The sequence below is a fragment of the Callorhinus ursinus genome, unplaced genomic scaffold, assembly GCF_003265705.2.
Source record: "Callorhinus ursinus isolate GAN/ISIS: 27379988/994484 unplaced genomic scaffold, GSC_fseal_2.0 scaffold7, whole genome shotgun sequence".
NCBI classification, from domain to species: domain Eukaryota; kingdom Metazoa; phylum Chordata; class Mammalia; order Carnivora; family Otariidae; genus Callorhinus; species Callorhinus ursinus.
In genome coordinates this window covers 67,640,413-67,663,286 of record NW_027397069.1, presented here as the reverse complement: position 1 = coordinate 67,663,286, position 22,874 = coordinate 67,640,413, and the positions used below count along the sequence as shown (strand labels likewise).

The 22,874-nt window shown below is 38.6% G+C and overlaps 1 protein-coding gene and 1 long non-coding RNA gene across 8 annotated transcripts in view; one reads left to right on the top strand and one right to left on the bottom strand.

The window, feature by feature from the left end:
- The window catches only part of MTUS2 (microtubule associated scaffold protein 2), a 581,138-nt gene that overhangs the window by 332,403 nt on the left and 225,861 nt on the right, over positions 1-22,874 (top strand). The gene's annotated exons all lie outside the window — the stretch shown is intronic.
- LOC141373075 (uncharacterized) lies at positions 8,140-22,254 on the bottom strand. The gene is made up of 4 exons (XR_012378706.1): positions 22,132-22,254; positions 20,887-21,125; positions 18,411-18,483; positions 8,140-8,298 (listed from the first exon to the last, which is right to left on the bottom strand). It is a non-coding gene; the product is annotated as an uncharacterized lncRNA (long non-coding RNA).

The following is a 22,874-nucleotide window of genomic DNA, read 5'->3' as shown; positions in this document are numbered from 1 at the left end:
TGGGGGGTGGGAGGGATGGGGTGGCTGGGTGATAGACACTGGGGAGGGTATGTGCTATGGTGAGCGCTGTGAATTGTGCAAGACTGTTGAATCACAGATCTGTACTTCTGAAACAAATAATGCAATATATGTTAAAAAAAAAAAAGAAGAAGATAGCAGGAGGGGAAGAATGAAGGGGAGTAAGTCGGAGGGGGAGACGAACCATGAGAGAGGATGGACTCTGAAAAACAAACTGAGGGTTCTAGAGGGGAAGGGGTTGGGGGGATGTGTTAGCCTGGTGATGGGTATTAAAGAGGACATATTCTGCATGGAGCACTGGGCGTTATGCACAAACAATGAATCATGGAACACTAGATCAAAAACTAATGATTTAATGTATGGTGATTAACATAATAATAAAAAAATGAGAAAAAATATATTTAGAGGAAAAGTAAAAAAAAAAAAATACAGTAAGGCTTGATAGAATTGCCTGTAGAAATGAGAACTTTGAAACGGAGGCAGATACCCTTGGGAAGGAAGATGCTCAAGTATGAGGAGACCCAGTATTTAGAAAAGGTGGAGAAAAACATACAAGAATGAAATGAATCTGAGAAGAGAAAAACATAGGAGAATGAGAGTTTCCAAAATGCAAAGGAGCTTGCACGATGACCTTCTTACTATTATCACTGTTACTCTATTATATTAACTTTGCCCCCATGAGACTGACATCCTGACACAAAATTGAGCACTACTCATTAGAGCTGAATTTCCACATGAGGTTCATCAACCCTATGCTCCTAGTAATCGTTCCAGAAAGAAACTCTGGGGCTGAACTTTTTTAATCGAGTGACAGGATGAGGGGCACCTGGGTGGCTCAGTCATTCGAGTGTCTGCCTTCGGCTCAGGTCATGATCCTGGCGTCCTGGGATCAAGGCCCATATTGGGTTCCCTGTTCATCAGGGAGTCTGCTTCTCCCTCTCCCTCTTCCTCTGTTCCTGTGCTCTCTCTCTTTCTCTCTCAAATAAATAAAATCTTTTATTTAAAAAAGTGACAGGATGCATGTAGAAATGCCTTATCTGTAAAACTGAGGACAAATATTAGTAATTTTAAGTCCATTTCCAACAGAGCTCACCGATCTAGTTTCCTTACTGCCCCTGCACCCAAATGGGGCTGGGCATTTGCTCTCAGGTCCTGGTGTCCCTCAGCTCATGGTAGGGCTAACTGGCTGCTTGGAGAAAATGCTAAGGACCCCAGTTTTACCTCCAGCCCTAGGTGATGATGGAAGTTCTCCTCATTAAGTGTGTCTCTTGTTTTGTTGTTGCGGCAGTAAAGTAATTCTATATTTAGAGGTCATTGATTAAAAACCAACCAACCAACCAACCAACCAACCAACCAACCATCTTTCCAAAGTGTGGCAGCTGTTGCAGGCTTGAACAGAAAGGGAGCAAAAATCACTGTGAAAGGGAGCAAAAATCACTGTTGGGCTGGTCTTTACATCAGGAGGTAAGATGTTCACTGCCTGGTGGCTTGACTTTTAGAAATATGCTGTACATTTTCCACTTTTCTCTTCTTCATCTATAAACTGGATCGTTATGCATGTTTTTATGAGGATAATTTGGAAACATGGGATTTTGCATTTGCTGGAAGGCTTGGTGAGTGGGGGCAGGGGAGGGATTCTAGTGAATTAGATTTTTTGTTAATGTAGAGCTAATAAGAATCTTTTTTTGTTCAGGTTCTAGTCAAAAACTTTTCTGCAGTGTTTCGTTGTACTCTTTGCCTTACAAATATAGAACATCGAGTACAGTTAAATCCTGATTTAGTGAATAAGAATCTTGCAGGACCTGAGGGTACTCATTCTCAACACCAGTAGACTTCGTGTGCTGTTGATTTCATAGAAGGCACAGGCTTCATAGAAGACTGAAATGGGATCTATATGAGAGCTTCCTCTTTTGAGGGAGCAGTGATAGACTTATGTGGTGGGAGGGGCAGATAGGGAGCTGTTCTGAATCACGAGGAAGGTAAAGTGAACCTAATAGTAGTGGTAAAGGTGAGATCTACAGGTAGAGGAGGTGAAATGAGGAAAATATAGGGCATGTGGCTTATATGGGTCAGGGTTAGGTATACCTGCATGTGACACAAAATCCATAACAATTAGGGCTTAAACAAGATAGAGTTAATTTTTCTCTAATGTAAAATGGACCTAGAGAATCTGGAACGCTTGACTGGCTTGGCGTTAGAGACCCAAACTCCTTCTATCATATTTCTCTGCCAACTTCAGTTCAGTGCCTCTACCTTGTGGTCCAAGATGGCTGCCTGAACTCTAATCATTATGGCAGCATTCCAAGGAGTAGGGTGGAAGAGAAGCCACACTTGCTCAAGTCCCTTTCTTTTCACAGTGGTTTCCAAAAGATGCACAACACCACTCCACCTAACATTTTGTGGATCAGAATGTGGCCACTTTGTCATACATAACTGCAAGAGAGGCTGAGAAATGTCCTCTTTCTTCTAGGTGGTCACATGCTGCACTAAAATGATGGCGTTATATTAGTAAGTGGAAGGAGAGAACGCAAATAGAAAAAGAGCCAGCAGTCTCTGCCATGAGGTTTGGAGACAAAGGGTGATTTGGGGGTCATGAAAACGACACCTATTAGTAGGAATCTATGTCTGGAATCTCCCGACTGCTTTGCCACTGACTCCCTGTGACACTAATGGTTCATTTCACTTTACTGAGCCTCAGTCCTGTCATTTTTAAAGTATAGGTGTAGAACTCAATGATCTCTGAGGTCATTTCCCCCCGAAACATGCCATCTTCTATCCTCCTGAAAGTGGTTTGTCAAAATGGGACCGAAATGATTTGTGACTATTTATTTCAGATCCAATACATCGAGGACTTACTATTGCCCATGCAAATGCACTTTGGCCCGTGAAGAGAAGAGTCACCCAGTAAATTGAAGCATTTAATAAACTGAATAAAATGGTGTAATGAATTAAAGGATTAGTCAGACCTGATATTTCATGGGGAATTAAATGTTGGCAATGTCCAGTTCAGTGTCTTCTTCAATTTAGGATTCTTTGCTCTGACTGAAATTAGCGTTATAATTTATTATAATAAGATTCAATTGCACACTCAAGCTTGAAATCGTTCAAGGAGATAAAATTACAAAAAGAGCCCTAGGCAGGAGGATTGTTTATCTCAACAAAAATTGGAGCATCTACCAAGTACCAGGCACTGTATTAGGGACAAAGAGACATTTCCAGGCTAGTATGGGGTCACAAACAAGCACACAAAATCACATTAAGGTGTAATCCATGCAGTGGATCTCTTCTACAAAGAGAAGGAAAATGAAGCTCAAACAAATGAGTTCAGATCGGGACAGGCTCTGTTTGGAGTGCATGTGGGCCATCTAAATGAAAATAGCAGGCAAGTGGCTATGTAGGCAGAGAACTAGGTCAAGTTCAGTAAATATGTAGACATAGAAACCATCGCTGTGTACGTGGTGGGAATGTCAGAGCCCCAGGAAGAGGGCCTAGGCTGGGGAATCAGGATGACGGCAACATTCAGGGTGGAGAAGAATCAGCGTAGAGAGTTGAGGAGGGCCAACAGGGAGGAGGGAATTCAGGAGATGAACACTTCATAGAAGTCAGGGTGCAGTCACTCCCCCAGGAGCAGCCTGTGTGTGTTTGCACACGTATGCACTGTTGTTTATGACCACTGTCAACACTATCAAGTGTGTAGCATAATATCTGAGTCACAGCAGCCCTTACTGAGTGTATGTTGAATAAATGAATGCATGTGTGGTGAACAAATGAATGTATGTAAATATGAGTAAGAAGTAAACAGTGTCCATTGGATTTAGAAATTGCAAGGTGCTGAAGTTGTGGAGGGGGCAGAAGCCATCTGGGGGTAGGTGAGAAGCGGCTGGGGTGAAGGAGTGGAGATAGCATGATCGTACTATTCTGCAATGACAAAGGAAGGCGGGAGATTTGAGGACCAAACCAGAAGGAGCACATTAAGACATGAAGCCCTGTGTGTGTTTAGAACCTGAGGGGAAGGAAGAGGAAAAAGCTGTGTCTGCCCTTAGAACCAGGGTGGTCTGGAAGCCTGAGAGAGCCCCCTGAGGCTGCTCAGATGATCCAGGTAGGAGATGGACCAGCCTGGCGGGGGTACGCCCTGGGCAGCTACACTGAGCCCTGCATTCAGAAGGACCCCCTGCTTGATTCAGTGTTCTGCTCTCACCATCTTGAAATTTGTAATAACGTTTAAACAAGGGGGCTTGCATTTTCATTTTTCATGGGGCTTGTAAATTATGTCACAGTCACAGAGCATAGGAATCATTGAATGACATTCTCCCTTTCGTCCTATCCCATCTCTGCCTCCCTCGTATGTGCCAGGCACGCTTCTAGGCAGTTAATTCTTTTCTCTGGGACTTGTTTGTTTTGGTTGCAAAATAATTGCACCTGTTCATTTTTTTATTGTAATTCTTTTTCAGTACCTTACTTTTCTTTGTTGATATTTGGTATAATGTATTAAAATCAATATCTCTGTATCCTCAATCTTTTCTTCCTGGAGTGAGACATTCCACTCTAAAGCTTTGTCGGTTTGCAAATAGAAAATGAGAAAGGATGCAGATACTTGGCCATTTCACGCCTCAGGATAAGAAAGTAACTAGGCCTAGAGGGCTTGTTGGTTTCAATTCTCCAGCCTCTTGCTTCAGTTTTAGACTTTATTTTGTTGTCTTTTTAGGCCTCCATGTTAATGGTCTTAAGGAGATAAACTAAACTTCATAAATCAGTGTGACGTTAAATATTTGAGTATTAGTTCTACCTCACGTTGTAATTTATATATTGGCTTATAAAGCTCCGGGTTTTGGTCTATTTCCTACCTATCTATACTTTTCATCTGTGAGTGGAAAGGCGATTTAGTAATCTGAGATATCGAGGACTTTGGTACTGTGTCAAACATCTCCCATTTCCTTAGGAAAAAAAAATATAGCTCAGGGTGAATGATTAGGATGGAAATAGCATATCGATTCTCTCCCAGGGAAGGTCAGGATGATGAATTATTTGAAATCGTCTGAGAAAATTATGAGTGCATTGGTACTGCATTCAAAGAGATTATATTGCTCTTCTGATTTTTATTTTGTATGTCAAATAAACTTATGTTTTAAAAAGAGCCCCCTTTATTTCCTGAAATTAAAATTGCAAAAACATATCTTTTGTATATAGTACCTTCTGATAGCCTCTTAGACCTAAACTCAGATTTTAATTGATATATTTTTAATCTCACCTTCTCATGTGAATATTTAGATGGTATTTCCTTATTTTCTTCGGGGAATACAGACTTCTATTCTCCTTTCCCTCTGATACATATTGTAACATGGTGCTGTATCAGCAAAGGTGGTCTGATTTCATTTGATTTTATATTAACTTGAAACAACACGCCTACGAGTTAATAGTTATTTCACGCGCATTCCCCCCTAAATCAGCTTTTCTTTACTTTATGGGAAACTATGCTTCATTGATCCCAGGTGTTTCTGTGCTACCTGGACTTGCAGTGATATGCCTACCCCATTTAGTTTGCATAATGTGACATATCGCATGTTTGGGCGCACTCCTAATATATGCTGTTTACCTCTGAGGTGATCAAGAAACCAATTTCTTGATGACAAAAGTAGGAGGGTCCCATGGTAGTTGGCACATTTCTATTTACTGTTTTACCCTTGAGAAATCCTTCACACTGTTTAAGCCTCGACATTTAAAAAAGCTAGTGAGCCATCAGAACAAGAACAGTAACTTGCATGCTCTCTTTATTAGTGTCTGTCATGGTTGTCCATATTGAATTATGGAATTTGAAAGTACTTTATTCCATGGAAACAGGGTTGGATTTGAATTGTAAAAAATGAGTGATCCATGAATCAAAGATTAGCCAAACTTCATTCTGTACTGCATTCTAAAATTACCCTGCATTTGCCTAATAAATATATTTGCCCTCCATTGATTAGGGACTTTGTTGCCTAATTTGGTTTGCCTCAAATTATAGTTTCCTCCTAACACCCAGTGGTCATGTGGACAAGAATTTCCCCTCTGCATAGTATTGCAGAACTTGGGTGGAATAAATTGAAGGGCTCGTTCCTTTGTCTCTGTGGGGCAATGGTGATTATTTATGGTCAGTGTTTCATGAAAATTAAGTTCCCTAAGATTTATGTTTTATAAGGATTAACTGTTTGCAGAGTAGATGTAAAATGCTGAACTGGGACTGGCCAGCATCTTTCCAACCCTTAAATTAGAACATGCCACTGTTCCTTTTGCTGACAATCATTCAGCCTCTTTATGCCTCAATTATATTTTCAGCCAATAACATGTTCATAAATAAAATGGATAGTTTGAATCTTGGTGGAATATGCAAGTCTTATACATATCCAGGACCTGAGAATCAGATTTTTTAGATTCTTAACATATCCTTGTTCAATTCTGTTTTGAGAAAATTCACCTTCTTTTATTACAAGCTGAAAATAACTTAAAACAGAAACATTGGCACTGAAGTCCAATATTATTTGTATATTACAAACATGAAGATTAATTTTTCTCTTTGAATAATGAAAGGTATATTATAAGAATATGTCTCTTATTTTGAAATGTGAAGATTAATGGGCAGTAAAACATAAATATTTATGGACAATTATAAAAGAGAGAGGTTTGATTCCGCTTTTCCCCAGGGAGATGGATTTGCTGTCCCTCCCTTCATGATTATAGTCATTTCCATTTGAAACTTGCATGGGCAGTAACAGAAGAGAAAATGACAATGCTTCGTTGCACTAGCCATTAGACAGTGTATGTTCTCCAAATGATATATGTGCTGGAAAGAAATTGCTTTAGGATGGTAACAAAGAAAGCAGCCTCGTAGGTATCTGTTGTCATTGCTTCATGCAGACATCGATGACTTTGGGAAGCATTGTGGCGTTAGAGGGTTACAATATTTCCAGTGTTTTGTGAGATTGCTGGATGTATTGAACACACTAATGATTGCCTTTGAGCAAGACAGTAGGGTGTTGCTACCAGAAATAGACCTTTGGCTTTATGTGCATGTGACCAACAAATGCTTTCTGGAAGTACAAAGCTCAATTATGCAGCCTTCAATAATATGCTTTATGTATTTTTTTTTTCTTGAAACTTACAACAGAGACTTGGTTGCATCCTGTGTGGCTGATGAGCATTTATTCAAGTTTCACACATATTTTGAATTTATAACGTATGTAAACATTAAAGTACAATTGTAACAGAGACAGATTGGCCATTTTACTCAAAGCCACGTGTATTTATATGTTCTTTTTATATGTTTAATGGGTTTGAAATTTACAGTCCCAACTTGGTCATAAAGAGAGTCATATTTTTCTTCATTTCTCTCTAGCTGAACTCAACTCAGTCATGAGCCACCATTTCTGCTGCTAACAGAGAATACGATTTTGCTGCTTCAGGTAGCTCTTTTTGCAGGGTTGAAAATGTCTTTTGGATAATATTCAGTTCATTCAGTTTTTTTCCCATTTGGTTTTTTGTTTTGTTTTGTTTTGCAGTGCAGATTTAAAAGTCTTATAACTATACTGCTTTTTCCTCTAAAAGTTTTTCCTCCAGCTGCCTTCAAACCCACTGGCACTGGGTTACAGAGAGCGGGTTCTGTGGCATCATGGTGGAGGGCAAAGATGTCTGGTTCATATTCTGTCTTATCACAGTGAGTAGTCTTTTCCTGCTTGGCATTTCATATCTGCATTTATCATCCCAGCACCCACCCCCACCGTTGGTCTCTGTTATCTATTCTCTTGGGGCAGGTGGCACATAGTACTGCTCCCAGGGCTTGACCAGCTCTCTGTTTTGGCTGGGCCATCTCCATATCGTGGCTCTCATCGGCACCCGCTGCTCTGAGACCCTCCCTTCCCAAGCCCTGTATCATGGCTTTTTACCCTCAACTGTCTTTGTTTACCTTAGAGAGAGATTGTGGAAAGATTTTCAGATCTCTTCCATGCCCCAATACGTGGGCATTTGGCATGGGTCATCTCACCCAATGATTTGCCCAGATAACATCGTTACTCCCCTTGTGGCCACCACACTGGGGAAAGGAACAGCTTTGAGAGGAACATCAGTTCACTTTTAAACACTTTACATTTGGGTTGCCTAATAGGCATACTGGTGGAGTAGGCAATTGAATACACAAGTCTAGATTTAAGGGAGAGGTCTGGGCTGGAGGTAAGATTTCAGAAGTCATTAGCCTTTAAGTCATCCTTCCATCCAGGAGACTGGATAAGATCCCAAGGAGAGTAAGTGTAGCTAGAAAAGGGAAGAGACAAAATGAATTCATTTAAAGGAGGGAAACAACTGAGAAGCAGCTACTGTAAGTAAGAATCATAACTTAAAGAAAATCATTATAGGCTGTAGGGCTCCGTGGGATGTTAAATTCTCATCCATGAAAGTTATAGGAAATTGATCTAAAAGGGCAGCCGCTTCTCCTTATCCAGCCTTCACTGACTGATCTCAGAATTCTTTCCTATGGAGCCTGGAATCTTATACTACTCTACACAGTGCTTTCAACAGGTTGAAATTGGCGCTTATAATGAAACTTACTTGCCGCCTCTGAAATAGATTTTAGAGTTAGAAGAACAGCAATTGGTTTAAATTAAAAAGTAAACCTATTTCCTTCCTGGAGATTTCTGGTCCTAAAACACTTGGAAATTCCCAACCATGCCCCACAGACCAGAATGTGTCCTTGTTAGTCTGAGACTGGATCAGTACGGCTCTGGCCACAAGACTGTCCCCAGGGTTTGCTCAGAAGAGGACCCTGAGGTACATCTGGGGAGGAATCTTAGATGCAAAGAGACCTTCAACCATTATCTCCCAGAATCTTTTAAGTCCTCTTACATACCACTTTCTTTCCATTCTTTCTGAGAATAAAAGAGATCCAAAGCCTTGAATATATGATGGCAGTGAATCCTCTAGGATCCAGGAGTCTTGGCAACACATAAAAGGGCTGAGTCTTAGAGCTGTATTCTTACCTGGAGAGTCCAGATACTGGCCTGTGATCCTTCATGAGAGCTCATTCTAATCACTTGGTTGGCTTTGTATTTATTACTTTATACTTATAGAATTTTACAATGAACTAGTGGACATTTGGTTTATAGGTCAAACCACACTGAATGCTGAGCAGCATTAATCCCATCAAATTTTTAATTGTTTAATTTGGCTATAATATTTATATCCATGAAACTCAAACTTGTTAAATTTTGTTGCCTTGCCAGCTTTGGTGACCCTTACCCAGATGATCATATTGCTTATATTCTTTTCCAAATTAAAATAAATTGTAATTAATTTTGAAAAATTAAAAATTCCTGAACGCTGAAAGAGATGCTCAAAGAATCACAAAACTAGAATGAAGAATTATTGCGTAAGAACAAGGTTTCTGAAGCTTAGTACTAGCAACATATTCCTGTGGGGTGTTGTCCTGTGAATTACAGGATGGTTAGCAGCATCCCTGGCCTGCACCCTCTAGGTGCCAATATTACCCTTACCTCAGAGGTGACAATAGAAAATTTCTCCAGACATTGCCATGCAAGGCAAAATCATTTCTGATTGAAAACCATTGGTTTAATGGAACATAAAGGACCTATTAACTCTATAGGAGATATATGTAAGACATTCTAATTTAAATATGTATAGATTTTAAGTCTCTCAAATGCTTTATCTTTTCCCTGCTATGTGGGAAGCCCTGGGGACTGGGGAGTTTAATTGACTAAATCACATTTGACATGATAATATAAGAAAATCTGGTGGCCTCTTAGGACTATGGCTGGGGCTTGTACTCATGGACTAAGATTTAATGAGGTCCGGTAAATCAGGCAGGAGCACTAGAATGTAAACAAATTGGGTATCAGGCACAGGAGTGGGTTCTGAGGTGGATGTGATACACCCAGATATGTGTGAACTCTCCGAGTGGATGTCTGCCTTGACTTTTCTACATCACTGTTTTTTGGGTTTTTTTTTGTTTTGGGGGTTTTGTTTTGTTTTGTTTTTCAGAACTCTGTGCTGTTGACTGAGAATCTTTACTCACACATTCTGAAATTTCTGTAGTGTACTTTATTTGCATTCATTAGTTTAATAGAACATAGGCCAAAGCTCAAAATAGAAAATAACACATGGGTATTGATGAACCAAAAGACAAGGCCCAAGAAGTTAGAAAGAAAGAATAAGCCTCTTATTACTGTCCAAAGTTATTTCCACATTAAGCATACGCAAGGGAGGGATGAACACGGGTTAGTGTAGTACGATACAAACTAGTTGTGTGGGACTGAAAAGAAATGAGCAAACTTAAATATAAAGGGAGTTAAGATTTTAACAGATTGATTACTGGACTACATTTTGTCAAAAAATACTATTTGGGGCAATGACATTGGAAATATTTAGCAGCAACTATGTTATATGTATAACCACAGAGAAGTTCCTCCCTAGAGGAGAGAGGGGAAGCGTCCATCTGGATGACTGAGGAGGGGTTTTCAGTTAGGTTCTCTGAAATTCCTATCCCGTCTCAGCAAACTAAATATTGTACAATGATGCTATGCATCCTCAACCCGTGGGGTTTTTCTAGGGAAGAAAAAAAGCACAGAAGTAAATATCTTTGCTTTTTTAAAGATTTTATTTATTTATTTGAGAAAGAGAGAATGAGCAGTGAGGAGGGGCAGAGGGAGGGAAAGAAAGAAGCGGACTCCCTGCTGATCCAGACGCCCTGGGGCTCAATTCCAGGACCTGGAGACCAGGACCCAAGCAAAAGGCAGCTGCCTAACCAACTGAGCCACCCAGGTGCTGCAGAAATATTTTTCTTAATCAATTAAAAACAAACTGAAAAATTAGTGATTTTTTATGTTTATTTGGAAAAACTGAAAATATCTTTGATTTGCACTTTGATTCCAGTGGGTAAAATGTTGCTTAAAATTTGTACCTATGATTTTTTTTTTAAGATTTTATTTATATATTTGAGAGAGAGAAAGAACGAGCATGGGGAGGGGCAGAGTGAGAGGGAGAACCAGGCTCCCCACCGAGCAGGGAGCCTTACGTGGGGCTTGATTCCAGGATGCTTAACCGAGTGAGCCACCCAGGTGCCCCTGTACCTATGATTTTGGACCAGGTTATTTAGATTTCCAGATTTTCTGGTTTATGTCCCTTGGTATATAAAAACAGCTAGATTCTTTCATTTAGAAACATTGGTTGAATTTTTTTTCCTCAGAGTGAGGAGAAATTTTATGGATGGGCTATAAATAAACTCTTTAAAAACTAGTAACTGTTGCTGGGCTCTTAGGCATCAATACCATGTATGCGTTTGAGGTGAACAAACTTTATCCAGAGATCAGAACATAAAATGTGTTTAGTGACAAGAATGCTTTTTTCAGTCCTAAGTTTGGTTGATTAACTATTTTGTCTTTGGTTGGTTTCCAGATGAAGATGTTCTTTCAAAAGGAAAAGTGATTGTAATAACTTTGAATATTTCTCTGTAAAACCTTCTTCTATGGGGTTGAATAATTTATGCATCTTTAATGTTGGAGAGAGAAGTTATTCCTCAAAGGCCAGCTTTTCATAACCACTTTGCCATGGCTGATTGATCTTTCCAATCACAATGATAAGCCTCCATGAAGCACCCACTTAGTGGGCCACCGACCCCCAGGACCTCCAAGCACATAAGAAGTAGGCCACAGAACACATATACACAATATTGATTTTAATTGCCAAACACAAGTATTATAAAGAAGCAAACATCCCTAAGATAAAAAAAGCAAAGTGGGATGTAGGGCAAAGATAGAAGCTGTGTTTAAATCAAATTGCAGACCTACACTGGCAAATTTTGTTAAGTCACACATTTTGGGAACTAAGTGCCTGAACTTTTTCCTGAGAGACTGGACTTTCATGGGTATCTGTGGATATATGTTTATATCTTTAGACAAATCTGCAGTGTTTGACACAGTGGTTCCTGATCTATTGTCTCTTTTCTTCAAATTTCCATTTCTCCCAACTCATCATTTGGTTCCAGGTCACAGGTCACTGACCAGTTTATAGGCTGGCTTCCCTTGAGTACTGCAGACACCTCTGGTCCAGTCTGTTATGAACAGGGAGGTGGGTTGGTCACGTAGTATCAGATTTGGCTACTGTTGGTAGGACAGTGCCGGGTGAGAGGGAGTGTCTCAGGGTAGGCCTTCTGACCTCATTAATACACTCGTACCCCTGTCTTCTAATGACAGTGTAATTTTCCATAAATCATGTTCTCCTCTATTACACAGATATTAATAACAAGACTTAAGAGCCTGATTGAAAAGTGATTTTATGTATATCCACTTGATTTTAAGTCTACCCATTTTAATATCTCCTCAAAAAATCTATATCTCACCTGTGACTACGCTCTCTCCTCTCTTTCGTAGGCCAGATCTCAAAAGTGTTAAAATCTTCCTGAAAAAAAGCAAAAAGGCAATTCTGTCCCTTTTCACCATTTCAAAAACTTTGGAGACCTAGTGTCAGAGAGTGAGGCATGGATGCCAGGACAACCACAACTTCGTTCTCCTGACCAGCCCAGTAGTTACTGTACAGGCACTTTGGTCCTCACTACTAACTGTGTACCCCTGTCAGCCACAGGGGGCGAAGAGTGCCCCACTGATAGGTCCATCATTTCCACAGGTGACAAGTGTAATTTTCTTCAGGAACCCACGAAAGTGACAGCCTGGCTGGAGCAAGGTGAGGGGCAGGGAGGCCAGCTGCTGCATGTGCCGTATCACACCTGAGTTCCTAGGGACCCCTGAGCCTGCCCATTTCCACATTGGACCCCAGCCTGGATGTGAGCAGACTGTAATTGCAGGAAGGTGGGGTCTTAATACCAATGTTCCATAGCTCTTCTAGACAAAGTGTTGCTATTTTTACTCCCCAAACAAATGACTTTGGGGCAAGAAGTCCTTAGTTTACTTGTTTGGGGCATTAGAATTTAGTGGTTTTAAGGATGTTCAGCCTTTTGATAGACATTTGCTTTCATAAACTCTTTTGAGTAAATCTATGAGAGTCAAATTGCTAGACAGGTGTGTACTTAGTTTTAGAAGAAACTTCCAGACTCTTTGCAAAGTCGTTGTAACATCTTATACTCACAGTGACAGTATATGAGCATTCTGGTAGCTCCAGACCCTTGCCAACATTTGTTGTTGTCAGTCTTTTTAGTGTTGCCATTTTGGTGAGTTTATATTATTATCTTGTGGTTTTAATTTGCATTTCTCTGGTGGCTAATGTTAAGCACTTTTTCTTGTGTGTATTGACTTTTCATATATGTTCCTTTGTGAAATATCTGTTCAGAATACTTTTCCATTGTTATTTCGTTGGTTGTCTTTATTACTGAGTTGTGAGAGTTCCTTATATAGTCTAGATACAAATTCTTTGTCAGATAAATGTTTTACAGATATTTTCTCGTAATCTGTGGTTTGCCTCTTCACTTTCTGACCAGTGTCTTTTGATGACAAAATTTTAAAATTTTGAGTGAAATATTTGCTTTTATCTTTTATTGTTTCTTTTATTTTAAAATATATATATTTTTTTCTTTTATGGGAAAACCCCTGTGGTTTTCTTTTCTGTATCAAGTTTAAGAAACCTGTGCTATTTCCTTTGGAAAGATATTCTCTAATGTTTTCTTTTATAAACTTTATATTTTAGGGGCTCTTGAGTGGCTCAGTCAGTTAAGCGGCTGCCTTTGGCTCAGGTCATGATCCCAGGGTTCTGGGATTAAGCCCTGCATCGGGCTCCCTGCTCAGTGGGGAGCCTGCTTTCCCCTCTCCCGCTCCCCCTGTTTGTGCTCTCTCTCTCTCTCTGTCAAATAAATAAATAAAATATATTTTTTAAAAACTTTATATTTTAAACTTTTCAGTTTAAAATTAATTAATTAGTTTTTGTCTATGGTAAATATTAAGGGTTAAGTTTCATTTTTTTAAAGAAATATCCAGTTGAATGATTTAGCATTATATTTGGAAAAGCTGTCCTTTTCCCATTGAATTGCTTTGGTGCTTTTATGAAAACTTGACTGGGTAATGCCAACAAAAAGAGTGGAGAGAGATCACTGAAAATATTCCCCTTCATAAAAGCAATGAGAACACTGGCAAAAATGATCACAATCATTATTTTCAGAATTCTGTAAATTGACCAAAGGCTTACAACAGGCTGGGGAGTGTTTATTCAAGAAAAACAACCAAATCAGGGCATTGGATGGCTCAGTTGGTTAAGTGTCTGCCTTCGGCTCAGGTCATGATCTCATTGTCCTGAGATTGAGCCCCGTGTCAGGCTCCCTCTGCCCCTATGCCCCACCCCTCTCATGCATTCTCTCTCTCTCTCTCTCGCTCTCGCTCTCAAATAAATAAATAAGTAAATAAAATCTTTTTATTTTTTATTTTTTTTTAAAGATTTTATTTATTTATTTGAGAGAGAGAGAATGAGAGATAGAGAGCACAAGAGGGAAGAGGGTCAGAGGGAGAAGCAGACTCCCTGCTGAGCAGGGAGCCCGATGCGGGACTCGATCCCGGGACTCCAGGATCATGACCTGAGCCGAAGGCAGTCGCTTAACCAACTGAGCCACCCAGGCGCCCCTAAATAAAATCTTTTTAAAAAGGGAAGAAAAACAGCCAGATCTCAGTAAGATCAATGAGTTTTATGGCATTTTTACTTGCCCTATTTCCATATCCTTCTCCCCACCTGTGTGGTAGACTTGAAATCAACAGTATGTGGTCTTAGTAAAACCTAGCAGCCTGTAGTCATTGGAGGGAGCAAGACAAGGTTGCAACTCCTTAAGAGGCACATTCTCAAATAATTGTCATTATTTAACCCCTCAGGTAGTTCTCTGGAAGACCCCACTCATAAAGCTGTCTTAATTGGACCTGACTCAGAACTTGTCAGTGCAGCTTTTTGCCTGCCTCGAGACATTGAAAGTAGTAAAGGCAATCGTTAAACATTGTGACTCTTTGAGGCAGGGGATAACAGTCGGACAAAGAGTGGGCTAACCAAAATTCTTAAAAAGGAAAAGTTGGGCAATGCGGTATCTGTAAGGGGCTTTGAAAAGCTCTGATATGTTTCTGGGAATCTAGAAGGCCATGCTCATACTTAGGTCTGTGCATATTCCCCAGGTGGTGTGCATGCTCAGGGAAGAGCTATGGAGACCCTGAGTGCTCACTTCTGGCTATGCTTGAGGCATTGGACAAACAGGAAATAGGGGCTAAGGTGGAGCTGTGTGAACTGACTAGCTGAGTAATGAAGGCATGTGCCAATAACACACAGAGGCCACTTGGCAAAGACTGGGAAACTTATTAGTTCCAGGCATTTAAGGCAATCTCTGTTCTGTCGGCTAAGCTGATAGATCAGGCACTTCAGTGACTACACATGACAATGAATATAGACTTTACAGAATTCATTCAGGAAAGTCACTAAAAAAACAGCAACAAAAACCTGGGGGAGAGGGGAAAGTCTGATTTCCAAAATTGCCAAATTACATCATTTAAGGTGTTCAGTTTTCAACAAAAAATGAAATACACAAAGAATAAAGAAATAGCTAATCACCAGGTGAGGGGGTTGCACGAGACAGAAGGCAGTCAATAGGAACCATCCCTGAGGAAACCCACATATTGGATGCACTAGACAAAGACTATTTTTTTTTAAGATTTTATTTATTTATTTGACAGAGAGAGAGACAGCAAGAGAGGGAAACACAAGCAGGGGGGTGTGGGAGAGGGAGAAACAGGCTTACCACCAAGCAGGGAGCCCGACATGGGGCTCGATCCCAGGACCCTGGGATCATGACCTGAGCTGAAGGCAGCTGTTTAATTGACTGAGCCACCCAGGTGCCCGTAGACAAAGACTTTAAAGCAAATGTTTTAAATATGTTTAAAAAATGAAAAGAAACCATATCTAAATAAATAGTGAGAAAAATGCCTTGACCAAATATAAAATATCAAAAGAGATAGCAATTATAAAAAAAAATTAAAGTGAAATTCTAGAGCTGAAAAGTACAGTAATGGAAATGAAAAAAAATCACTAAAGGGGCTCAACAGCAGATTTGAGCAAGTAGAAAAATCACTAACTTGAAGATAGATCAATTGAGATTGTCCAGTTGGAGGAACACAAATCAAAAAGAATGAAGAAAAGTGAAAAGTCTCAGAGACCTGTGGGATTTCATTAAGTACAACATGTGCGTGATAGGAGCCCAGGAAGAGAAGAAGAAAAGGGACAGAAAGAATACTTAATGAAATAATGGCTCAGAACTTCCCAAATTTGACTAAAAGCATTAATCTACACATCAGAGAAACTCAACAAACTCCAGGTAGGATAAACTCAGAGAATTATCCTAGACATCATAATTAAACTGTCAAAACCCAAAGAGAAGGGTGCCTGGGTGGCTCAGTTGGTTGAGTGTCTAACCCTTGATTTCAACTCAGGTCATGATCTCAGGGTCATGAGATCAAGCCCCATGTCAGGCTCCTCTGCTTGGGATTGTCTCTCTCCCTCTCCCTCGGCCCCTCACCTTGATCACAATGCTTGCTTGCTCACTCTCTCTCTCTCTAAAATAAATAAATAAATCCTTAAAAAAAAACACAAAGAGAAAAAATCTTGAAAAGAGAAGCAAGTCATAACAAGTTCAAGGGATCCTCAGATATATTAACAGCTTATTTCTCATCGAAAACCAAGGAAGCTAGAGGGCAGTAGATGAAATAGTGTGCTCAAAGAAAAAAATTATAAACCAAAATCCAGCAAACTATTATTCAGTAATAAAGGAGAAATTAAACATTCCCACATTGACAGAAACTCAGTTTGTCACTCTTATACCTTCCCTACAATACTGCAAAGAGTCCTTTAGTAAAAGAAAGAGGAATTAATCAGTAAACTAGAAAATATCTATTTAACACAAAAGAAAGCAGTCAATAATGGAGGAGCAGAAAAAAAAAGGCTGTAATTTTATAGAAAACAAATGGCAACAGCAAACAAATTCTGCCTTATCAATAACCATACTAAATTTAAATGAATTAAACATTCTAATTAAAAGACAGAGAATTGAACATTGGATTTAAAAACAAAACAAAACAAAATATGATCCAAGTATATGCTTTCTACAAAAGAAACATTTTAGATTTAATTTTGGCACAAATAGATGAAAATAAAAGGATGGAAAAAGATACACTATACAAATCGTATCTAAAAGAGAACTGGAGTGTCTATACTACTATCAGACAAAATAGACTTTAAGATACAAATTGTTACTAGAGAGAAGAATAAAATGATAGAAAAGTCAATCTTTTGAGGCTATATAGCAATTATAAACATATGTGCACCAAATAATGGGAGCCCTGAAATACATGAAACCAAAACTGACAGAATTGAAGAGAGAAATAGAAAATTTAACAATAATAGTTGAAAACTTCAATACTCAACTTTCAATAATAGATGGAGCCCCTGGGGAGCAGATCAACAAGGAAATGGAAGACTGTTAACAACACTGTAAATCATCTAGACCTAATAGACTTCCGCAGGACACTCTCATAAACAGTAGAAGAACACATAGTTTTCTCAAGGGCACATGGAATATTCTTCAGGACAGACCATATGTTTAGCTATAAAACAAGCCTTAATCAATTTAAAATTATAATTTTTTAATTATAAAATTAAACTTATTTCATAAATTAATTTAGCCTCAATTTAAAATTTGAAATTATACAAAGCATGTGTTCAATCACAATGGAATAAAATTAGGAATAAATAACTGAAAGAAATTTGGGGAATTAAAAAAAAACTCCTAAATAACCAGAGTTAAAAAAAGGATCACAAGGGAAAAACTAGAAAATACTTTAAGATAAATAGAAATAAAACATGCCAAAACTTATGGGATACAGCCAAAGTAGAACTTAGAGGGAAATTTGTAGCTGTGGATGCCTATATTACAATATTCTCAAAAAAGATCTCAAATCTATAGCCTTTTATGCTTAGAAAAAGAAAAGCAAACAAAAATATAAAGCAAGCATAAGGAAGGAAATAATTAAGCCTCAGTGACAAAGTAAATGAAACAAAGTACAGAAAAAACAGTAGAGAAAGTCAATGAAACCAAAGGTGGATTCTTAGAAGAAAACCAACAAAATTGACAAACAGAAAAAAAAAGTTTCAAGTTACTAAAATCAGCTATGGAAGAGGGGAGGAACATAACTACCAACCTTAGAGAAATAAAAAGGGCATACCGTAACCATTTGTTTACCAAGAATTAGATAACGTAGGTAAAACGGACAAATTCTTGGGGAAAAAAAGTGCTTTGAGCATTAAATGAAATGTTTATAAAGCTATTATTATAGGTACCGGCCCATGCTTATTGCTAAAGGAATGTTAGCTAGTATTACACTCAGGCTTACTCATTCCTGGCCATCCTCATGTCACAACACATTTCCATGAAGATACTTCAGTTCCCATTGCAGATTGCTTTACCTGTTAGCAGAATTAATTTAATTTGGTTTAATTTCTGAACCTGGTTGTACAAAGATTAAAAATCTCTGTTGAAATTCTTTTGCCCTAAAATCTCCAATGATAGGCTTACTAATAACAAGAAGAAACAAGAACTTAGCCCTCCTTCTACCCCATTTCAAGGTTGCATTTGACATCTCAACCTTGTTAGTATAATTCCCTTCTGGGTTGCAACAAACTGGAACAGAAATGGTCCCCATTTCTATATGCCTTATTCTGAATGCATGACACCCTTCCAAGGTTTTTTTATGCATTTTTCTTCTTTATGCTTTCCTGCCACATCTGTTTCTCTTTTTTTCTTATCATTTTATTCCTTTAGTAACCACTGAATCACAGAATGAATAATCTTACTGCTATTCCTCAAAAAAAGTTTTTAAAACCCTGATATGCATATATAGATTCATTTCCAAATTGGTTCATTTCTGTCTTCTAGTTTTGATTACTTTCCTTTTCATAGTAGTTTCATTGTACTTAAAAGAGTTAATATAATTCTTATATGAGTTCAGTTTCATTGCACTGGAAATAATAGTGGATTTGGAACAAAGAGAACTGAGTTGATATCTGCAATTTCTTCCTCACTATTATGTGGCTATTGACAAGTTCCTTAGCCATCTGAGATTCTGTATTGTCAACTAGAAATTGGCAATTTCACCTGTCTCAAAGCTATTGGAATTAGATATGATTAAACAACGTAATTTTATGAAAGTGCTTAATCCATATTCTCATACAGAGTTTCAACAAGTGTTTATTTCCCTCCTTTCCTTGAGCAAATCAATTAATGCTTCATCAATAAAATTAAATTACAAACCTCACAGGGTTTGAAAAGATGAAATATTAGAAATAATTGATGTACTCTGCCAATGTAAGATATAATTATTCCCTTTTTTTGTTGTTAAAATGTCTTATTTGTTGATAGCTTGACTTTGTAATGTAGTTTTGTTCAGAGAGATTTAGATACTCATTGTAGGTCAGTATCTATAATAATGCAATTCCTTATTCCACTGGGAGAAGGGTAAGAAAAGAATTTCAGGGCATTTATTCTCCAGATACTGTAATGCTTCTATTTAAACCTCCATTTTAACATCTGATTAGAAGTCTTGAGTATATATAGTACATGAAGTTGGAATTAAGTGCTTTGTCTTTAAAAGTAATATCCTCAACTAAACAAAGCATCAAAAGGTAAGATTATGCCACTCTGAGAAAGTGGGAGAAATTTTCATTCACTCAGTGTGATTTTTAAAAAATCTTTTGTGGCGAGGATGAAAAAGCAAAAAATAATGGAGTCAAGCGAACAGTGATTTGTTAAGATATTAACTGACACAAAATTTTGCAGAGCTTAGTTTTAACGGGAAAACACTCTCCAGTTGGCTGCTAAATGTTGAAAGATAAATATTCTTACTTGCATTCACCAAATAGCAATAATGGACATTTTTAAATTGTGTATGTTTTGAATACTGTCCAGGTAGGAAGAGTGTAATTATAATAGCTCCTGAGAACATAAGAGACTTCTGCACTGTGGGTCCCTTACACCATTTCCTTAATGATTCTAACTGCATTGCTTAGTCAGTAATGATGTGAATGGAACAAGTGAACCACCAGTGCCTAAAATTTCTTAAATATCATGACTACATGAGCCAAAGTTGCTACCACAACATCTTATTATGGCTTTATAGTCTTACCATCTAAAAGATGTTTCAGTAGGAAATTTTCAATATACTCAGGGGTGGCATGGAATCCAGATGGAGAAATTCTAGGAAAGCACTTCCCAGTAGAAATATGTGTGCCTCATAGATAATTTTTAATTTTCTGGTAGTCACATTAAAAAAGTAAAAAGGAGCAGGTGAAATTAATTTAGTAATACTTTCATTTAGTCAATAGATCTAAAATATTAACATTGTTAATTCTTTTTTTCTATACTGTGTATTTTCCCCTCACAGCACATCTCAGTTTGGATTAGCCACATTTCAAGTACTGAACAATGTGTTTACTTATTAGACGTGTACTTCCAATATTTCAGATATAGTTTATATTCTAATCATACACATAGTACATTGGTTCTATAGGTGTTTTCTTTATTTTTCTTTCAAATGTACAATATCTTAAAAGTATATATTTCACAAGAAAAGAAAACCTCTTCTAATAGCAAAGTTTCAGCAAGTCTTTCATTTCATTTCTGTGCACCTGTTGGTCATGGCGAGAGGCTTTATATCCAGACTGATATTTTGTTGATGTTATTCTCCTATCTTTTGATGTTTTCTTATTCCTGCCACAGTTGGTTAGTATTCTCTTTTCTGACTGACTCTGTAGTATGACTCCTGTCCAGCCTACTTATTTAATCTAAATATCTCATTGCCCCCCAATACACACCTCTGATAGAAGTGATGGTGCTTTCCTCATTGGCTCATAAACATTCTGTGCTGACTTCTCTGGCATCATTCATGATTTCCTGTTGCCTAAATGGAAAATTTTCCCTTCCTTTTCTGTTTCCAAAGTGCATTTCTCATTTCAATAAAACAACAAGAAAATTGCTTCCAGGCAGAGATCATATCTTGCATTTCCCCATGGAAGCTCTTAGAATCTTGGCTTACAGACTGGCTTCCCATCACCTGGAGAACATTAAAAAAATAGAGATTACTGATTTTTCACCTCCCAGGAATACAGATTTGGTAGGGCAGCTGGGATCCAAGAATCTTTATTTTTATCAAGCAACTCAGGTGCTTCTCACGGGTCTTCTCTAGGACTTGATTCAATGGCAAGGCATCAAGGAGAAGTGGAATAAACATGAATAGGTAATAGACTTTTCCAACATGGGAACTATGGCTTTATTCAGAGGAATGAAGTGATGGAATAGCAAAAGAAGCAGAAATTACCAATAAGTCCCTAGGTTAAATGACTTAGCCATTCAGTATAAATTATACTGGTCAAGAAGATATATGTCTTGTAGTTCATTTAGCCTGATAGGCATGCTCTATGAATGAGCCAAAAATGGCCTTCATGTATTGGCCCCCAGGCTGTTTATTTCTTCACAGCAGGCTGAGACTTGTTAGCTCAAAAGCCCACCAGCACCAAACTTAAACTTTTACACATCTAATTGTTTTTAACATAACCCAAATAAGCAAGACTCTTAGCCATTTAGAGCCTGCCTGCTTTGCATACCCAGCAAAACTGTACCCAACATCTACAAAAACCACAGATAAGCTGTGGGCTGTAAGGACCCCAAGCCGCTGCTGCCCTGCAGAGCACTCTGACCCTGAGACTCCTAATGTGCCACTGAGCAACTTCACACAAGGGCCCTCTCCCATCCCTCTCTTCCCAAGGAGTTCCCTTGCCTTCTTTCCCTTCTAAGTAGTAACCCTGTATGGTAGTCTCTGGACAGTCTGCTGCTGTGAGAAGCCTCCCCTGCATGCAAGGTTGTCAGAGCATCATCCAGTAATGCATGTATGTGCTACTCCCACCTCGTGGTGACATCTTTCTCCTTGCTTAGCCCTGAAATCCCTCGACCCCCCTACAAAGGCACCATAGGGGTAAACACACCATGCACAGATTCTGGAAGTCAGAAAATATCAGAATGAGAAGCACCAGTGGCCAGATAAGATGCAGGTCAGCTCTGACTTGCGGGAAGCACCTCTGTATCCAGCAGGCTGGAACTCAGGATCTCACTAGGAGTTGGTAGTCACTATGCAGAGGGTCCCCAGGAGCCCCCACAAGAGCCTGGGCTGCTGGGCTACATCTGTATATTATGTGTTTATCTCATCTCTAGGAGGGGTGGCACATAAGACAATGGGAAAGAATGTTCAGGACTTTCACAAACATTAGGTTCCAGAATTCATTATTGGGAAGTTTTAGAAATTTCTAAAGAGGGTAGAAAACCAAAAGTAAATTTTTTTTTATAGAGATCTTTTTGTTCCTCAGGAAAGAGACAATTAAGATGTTTAATATTTAAAAATATTAAATGCCATGGCCCCGTGTGTTAAGCTATCATAACAGTTCTTCATGTTCTCATCATAATATGAAGGCTATAAAGCTATAAAGCTATCTTTGTTTTAGTTAAGCCATTAAAGCTGGTAATACCCATCTAGCATGAAAATAATTTTCTCTAGCCCAGGCAAGGAGGCACTTAAAAAGGGAATTCACTGGAGAAAAAAGAGATATTTCACCTCTAATTATTTAACTTGCCAATTTACTTGACTAATATTTTGCTCTTTTATGTAGCTCAACCACGTGTCTTTTTGTTTGTTTTTCTTTGTTTTACTTAAGCCATAATTTATTGCCCTTTGAGTTAAGTTGGGAAGCTCCATTTCACAGCTGAGGTGGACCCTAGGCAGTCAGGCTCCATGGTGCAGGGAAGAGAAAGT